Source organism: Bison bison, unplaced genomic scaffold, assembly GCF_000754665.1.
Source record: "Bison bison bison isolate TAMUID 2011002044 unplaced genomic scaffold, Bison_UMD1.0 scf7180017864368, whole genome shotgun sequence".
Classification (NCBI taxonomy): Eukaryota; Metazoa; Chordata; class Mammalia; order Artiodactyla; family Bovidae; genus Bison; species Bison bison.
In genome coordinates, this window is record NW_011494940.1 from 3,060,096 (window position 1) to 3,066,763 (window position 6,668).

The window sequence follows — 6,668 nt, forward strand, 5'->3', positions numbered from 1 at the left end:
TCAGTCGTGTCCGACTCTAGCAACCCCATGGACTGCAGCCTACCAGGCTCCTTTGTCCATGGGATTTTCCAAGCAAGAGTACTGGAGTGGGGTGCCATTGGATTTGTGGCCACTGATTCAAAAGAGGATTCAAGTAATTCTTTAGGCAGAACATTCTCTGAAGAGCTGAAAGTTACTAACCAGGTGTGTCTGAGCCCGGCTGTGAAGGCTCTAGTCTAAAGCAGTGCTTTGAATTTGAGAGAAGTAACTTGCACAGTTATCAGTAAGACCTTTGGTCTCTAAAATTCCTCTTGGTAAAGTCACACAGTAAGCCACTATAGCTTGAAATCAACATTTATATACTGTTTATTATACGCCAGCCGTGGTTCCAAGCACTTCACAGATATTAACTCATTTATATGCACAGCAACCTGATGAAGCAGTTACTGTCATTATCCCATTTTGCAGATGAAGACAGTGAGGCAGACAGCAGGTAGGTACTTGCTGAGGTCACATGGTCTGTGAAGTTAGGACTTGAAACAAGGCACTTTGACTCCGGTCATTGCTCAGAGTCAGTCATTTTGCGTCGTTCAGTGGGAGGGTTGGGGAGGAGGGGAGGGCGTAATTAAGGAGGTCGGCAGGGCCAGAACTTGAAAGTTACAGGTCATTTAAGGGTGCTGCTGCTGCTGCTGCTAAGTTGCTTCAGTCGTGTCCGACTCTGTGCGACCCCACGGACGGCAGCCCACCAGGCTTCTCTGTCCCTGGGATTCTCCAGGCAAGAACACTGGAGTGGGTTGCCATTTCCTCCTCCAGTGCATGAAAGTGAAAAGTGAAAGTGAAGTTGACTCAGTCGTGTCCGACTCTTAGCGACCCATGGACTGCAGCCTACCAGGCTCCTCCGCCCATGGGATTTTCCAGGCAAGAGTATTGGAGTGGGGTGCCATTGCCTTCTCCCATTTAAGGGTGAGTTTTTTCTAAATCCTGTCAGATGGTAAAGAATCTGCCTGCAATCCAGGAGACCTGAGTTCAATCCCTGGGTTGGGAAGATCCCCTGGAGAAGGGATGGCTACCCACTCCAGTATTCCTGCCTGGAGAATCCCATGGACAGAGGAGCCTGGCGGGCTACAGTCCATCGGTCACAAAGAGTCGGACACGACTGAGCAACTAATACTTTCCCTTTCTCTAAATCCTACTTAAGATGCTCTCTTGTCCCCAAAGACTTTTATAGTTTGGCTTTGCTTGGCTTCCTGGACTATCTTATACCAAACTATAAGAAATAGAGTGGCTAGTTCCCAAGCTGCCTGGGAGAAGGAATTCATTTCCAGTTTCAACCTATGATCTGTCCAGAGGCAATTAGGACAGGGAACAGAGAAAACAGACAGAGTGTGGCAAAGTATCTGCATTACAGAAAACCACTTTATCATCTCTGACTCAGCCTTGTAAACACCTTGCAAACAGCCTCTACCTTGTAAACACTTCTTTTACAGTCAAGCTACGTGTGGTGAATTGGCAGGTGCAAAGCTAAAGAAAAGAATGAGATCTTTATTTACTTATTTAGATCCTGGACAGCTTGAGGGATCTCAGTTCCCCAACCAGGGTTTGAACCTGCATCCCAGCAGTGAAAGTGTTGAGTCCTAACCACTGGACCACCAGGGAATTCCTGAGACACTTATATTCTAAGACTTCTATTCCGAAGATGCAGATAAGCCAGGGTAGAATGATGATCAATCATCCTGATTGAATTGTGACACTCCCTTTTTAGAGTAACCAACTGGCTCCCATTATATTTGGGTTGCAGTTGTAGAATGTGACTAAATATTTCCTCTGCTTCAAGTGGCTACTCCTAGAAGCCTGGTTCTGGGGTCACATAAATTTCATTAAAGTGAGCAACAACCCAAAATCCAGTAAAGGGTGCACACAGCTTATTCCTCAGGATTATGACTCTCACTCACTCACCCTCCCTGGAAGCAGAAATGCTTTAACCAAAGTGAGATGGAGACATTTCTCCTGTTTTGCTCACCTGGAGAAGGTGGGTGTGGACAGAAACAAGGGCAGTGTGGGGTCCTCAGAGATGCATGATGGAGTTACTGTACAAAGGAAAGACGTTTTAGTCCATATTTCCTGACACAGACTAAAATGGATCAATAGCTCTAGTTAAGGCAATGATGCGAGACCTTTCTTCCACTACCCCTGTCTTGGATGCCTTATCTTCTCCACTAGCTTTCCCCTTATGTACTGTAGCCATGACCCCAGCTCAGAGCTGCCCATTTCTTGAGACATGTCTTCCCCAGGAAGGTGAGAGGCCAGGGACAAAGCCGTCTCTTTCTCCTTAAATGACATCCCTCATGTCCTTGCACCATGTAGAGTTCTACAGAGTCTGCCTTGATGAAGACTAGAAAACTAGACTGAGACAAGGCAACTGGAAAATGCCCATCCACATGGCCCAGAACAGGCTCTGGGGAGGAAATTACTCTGTCCCCTATATCTCTGGCTCCTAAGTAAAAGTCAAGGGGAGGGAGGCGCATCTGACTAGCAGAGCCTGGAACACATTATCTGTCCTGGCTGCACCCAGCGCAGGACAAGAGAATGTCTAATACTTCCTTTGTCTATAGTTGGGAGTAGTCTTCGCCCCCCTCCCCGCCGCCCCATGACATTCATTATTTGGGAGTTTCATAATCAAAGCAAGATATTCAGATGCTGGATAGCCAAAATAAATGACAAACATCCTTTATGCTTCCTGCTCTTTCCATGAATGGGAAATCCAAGGCCAAGACCAGGGTGAGGTCTTAAGGGAAAAAAAGCAGAAAGATTTCCTGGACCACCACCAGCATAAAAGGAGGAAAAGTAGCCCAACTGGGATCAACACTGGAGGGCAAGGTAGACACCTGCTTGGAGAGCCCCCCTCCCCCTGCCCCGTCTGAATCACTGAAGGACCTAGAAGTGGTGGCAGGAAACTTGAAGGCATTTGGAAGGGATTCAAAGTGCTAACATCTGGTAGGGAGAAAGAGAAATACAAAGTTCTCTAGTACCATGAGAAATGTCACTAGATTGAAGACAGATTAATTTGGGTCAAAGAGAAGTAAACTTTTGGCCCCACGAAGAATTTGCAATCTACTGGGGGAGAGAGTCTTAATAAGTAGGGTCGGATATCGTAATCCAAGCAGCTTGACTCTCTCGAGAGACCAATGAATTTCCAAGGCTACGGGTGCCAACAGCTAAGCAAGGCCCTCACAATGTGACCTCAGCTACCTCGGCAGGTTGGTCCATTTCAGCCTGTGACTGGACACACTGCCTAACACATCTGGGCTTCCTGCCCTCAGGCCTTTGTTTCCGTGGTTCCCTCCACTTGAAATGCCCAGTCCACCTTTGAGAGAAGACATCAAGGGGGATTTCTCCAATGACCATTGGAGAAATGGCTTTCTTCCATGAAAGCCCTAGGATATAAAATCAGAAGAGAGCCCTAGGATTGGTAAGGCCAAGTTCAAGAACAAACCAGTCTCCAGGGAGAGCTAAGAATGTTCAATGGGGGCCTCCCCTTGACCATCCATTGCTTCCACCATGCCATGAGGACCTGGGAGAGAACAAATCATGCCAGAGTTCTCTTAGAAACATCATCATTTAAGGGTGAGATAGAGCCTTCCAGAGATAAATAAGTCCCCTCATCTGTCCATCCATCTGTCCATCCGTCCATCCAACTAACTCACAAATATGTGTTAGATTACCTATAACTTTATACCTATAGCTATTAGAAATGTTGACACCAGCTACTTTCCCCTCATCCTTACTCAGTGGGTAAAACCCTAGTGCCTTGGGGCCCCATTAATTTTTCAGCTCATCTCCATGTTGATCTGAGCGTACTCTCCCCCTAATTGGTCCCTGACCCATTCCCCATGCCCATATCTGGAACTTCTGTTTGGCTCCACTGGTGAATAAAGCTCCTGCATAACCTTCACAGAAGCACAGACGGGCCCCTCTATCTCCTGGTCTACATGGATCATCGCGTTTCCAGTGCCCTTCCTCCTACTGCCACTTCCCTCCACCACCTAATTTGGGGTTCAGAGGGAAAGTAGGCATCATCTTGCCTGTTATGATATTTCTCCTTTTCTTATGTAAAAATTTCTGATTATCTGAGGCTTATCTGTACTACTAGTTTCCTCTCTACTCCTCTGGTCTATCATCTCTCTCTAGTCTTATTAACTTCTTCTCATCTGTGGAAGACTTTGGTGCCTGGATCACCATCTTGTTCTCTACCCGAAATCCTGCTATTATTCTCGATGACATCATTATCTGTGTGGGAAACCTAATGAATATGTCGGCTTCTCAATTCCCTGTCCTCTACTCCAATGATCTTCACATTCAAATCATCTTACTCCTCCTGTTTGTAAATTGCACAGATTCCAGGTGGAGTCGGAGTTGAATAGGGTGGCTAGGGTTCTGTTCCACGGCCCCAGAATTTAGAAAAATACACGGTAATGATTGTTAAAGGTTGTGCAAATACTTAAACACCTTTTCCCTCTTAGGAAATCGAATCTTCTCCAAACACATTTCAGCCTCCAGTCAAGTGGGAGCAGTCCTATTTTCGACAGGAAAGGTTCAGGACTCTTAACAGGACCTACAGAGGGCCAAGCCTACATCTCCAGCCTCTCGCTGCCCACCCCAGGGCCTTTGCACATGCTGGTCCATTAAGACCACCTTCAGGGCCCAGCCCAGATGTTACTCCCACCCCACTGCATGTGGTCCCACAGCCCACACACTTTTATCTCTATCACACTGCTTGTCACACTGCACTGTGCTGCCTGTCCAGGTACCTGCTCCTCACACTACCCACAAGCCACCTGTAGAGATGCCCTGTGTCTTATTCATCTCTAAATTCCTGTGCCAAGCTCAGTGTCCAAGACTGTAGCCACTCAATAAACATTTGTGGAAAAAATGGGCCTTTAAAACCCATTAAGTCCAAAGCTAGACAAGTAGGGTGGACTCCTGACCCTCATCACTTCTCACTCCATCTCTCACTCCTCGTCTTCAGCGACTTAGTTCACATTTAATTTTGTGTGTTTTTTCCCATTATACCCACTATATCTTTGTGCTTTAAGTCACTTCTATTATATTTTAATTGCTTCATAATATGGCTTTGCTTCCAGCATGTTATATTTGTTTCTTATATTTCTTTTCTGAGGACTAGCAGTTGGCCACTGCAACCCTATGGACTGCAGACTACCAGGCTCCTCTGTCCATGGGATTCTCCAGGCAAGAATACTGGAGTGGGTTGCCATGCCCTCCTCCAGGTGATCTTCCTGACCCAGGGATTGACCTGTGTCTCTTACGTCTCTCGCATTGACAGGCAGGTTCTTCACCACTAGCACCACCTGGGAAGTCCCTGATGTGTACTGGAATGCATTTTGAAGGCTAACTTAATATCTGTCCTACAAACAGAGTATACCTCTTCTCCCCCTGCACTATGGTTCTCATAGATAACTAATGACCACACTGTAAATACAGCAACTGCTCCAAATCTGCTCTCCTGATTCTTTCTGTTTCACCTTTTAAACTTTCAGAAGCATTTATCCCCTTTCGCATACTAGATGCTACTTATTTATTATGCTTATTATCTAGTTTGTCCCCCCCACCCCCACTGAAATATAAGCTTCATAGGGGCAAGGATCTTTATCACTTTTGTTTGCTGATACTCCCAAGCACCTGGAAAAGACTATCTGGCACATCATAGGCACTTAAAAAATATGAATATGTTTTTCACACAGAATTAACTTTAAAAGAGTGATTCAGTTCTCCATGTATCTGCCTTTTATTGCTGTTTAACAAAATGCCCTCAAAGTGAATGGCTTAAAATAATTTTTATCTTGCTCGAAAATCTGCAATGTGGGCAGAGTTTGATGAGTTCAACTCATTTTGCACATTGCAGCCTCAGCTGAGGTGGCTTTACTAGGGGCACGTTTCAAGTGGAAACTGAACAATGGCTGCAAGCTAGCTCTTTCTGATGGCCGGGGGTTCAACCAAGGGTGTAAGCTGAGGGCTTCAGTTCCTTTCCACGTGGGCCTCTCCGTGGGCTGCTTGGGCTTTCTTACAGCATAGTGACTGCACTCCAATAGCAAACATCCCATGAAAACAAGGCAGAGGTGTGTGCCATTGTTATGACTCAGCCTTGGCTAACATGAGCACTGTGTTATACTCTGCTGGCTCTATCTTTTGGGATGGAGTGGTACCAAAGTTCTAGAAGATCATCTGGGATCAAAGATATTACTCCAGACATCTTTAGAAATACAACCTGGCACACAAAGGTAGGCCCAAAGCCTTGTTAGCTCATGACAACCATATTGAAAGGGCACTTAAGCACGACTTAAGCCAGTCACAAACCTCTAGAAACACAACTGGACAGACTGAGAGATGAGAAAGCTTATTACGCCAAACTCAAGTAGACAGAGCAAGGGATTTGGACTAAAAGCATGTTTAAATCCAAGCTTCATCATTACTGTGTACAACCTTGGGAAAGTCATGGAACATCCCTGAGCCTCAGCTTCCCCATCTGTAAAATGGGAATATTATGTTTTTCTTGTCTGCTTGACACTAATGATATAATAGGCATACACTTGAGTAAGTGTTCCCAAAACTACAAAACACTTCACTCTATACCTTTGGAGGCCAAAAACAGTCTAGCGGTCATTTGGACTTTT

General features: G+C 45.7%; 1 protein-coding gene and 1 non-coding gene across 5 annotated transcripts in view; both read right to left on the reverse strand.

The window, feature by feature from the left end:
• The window catches only part of RGS6 (regulator of G-protein signaling 6), a 192,008-nt gene that overhangs the window by 122,189 nt on the left and 63,151 nt on the right, over positions 1-6,668 (reverse strand). The gene's annotated exons all lie outside the window — the stretch shown is intronic.
• Positions 1,564-1,635, reverse strand: TRNAE-UUC. The gene has a single exon. It is a non-coding gene; the product is annotated as a tRNA-Glu (tRNA).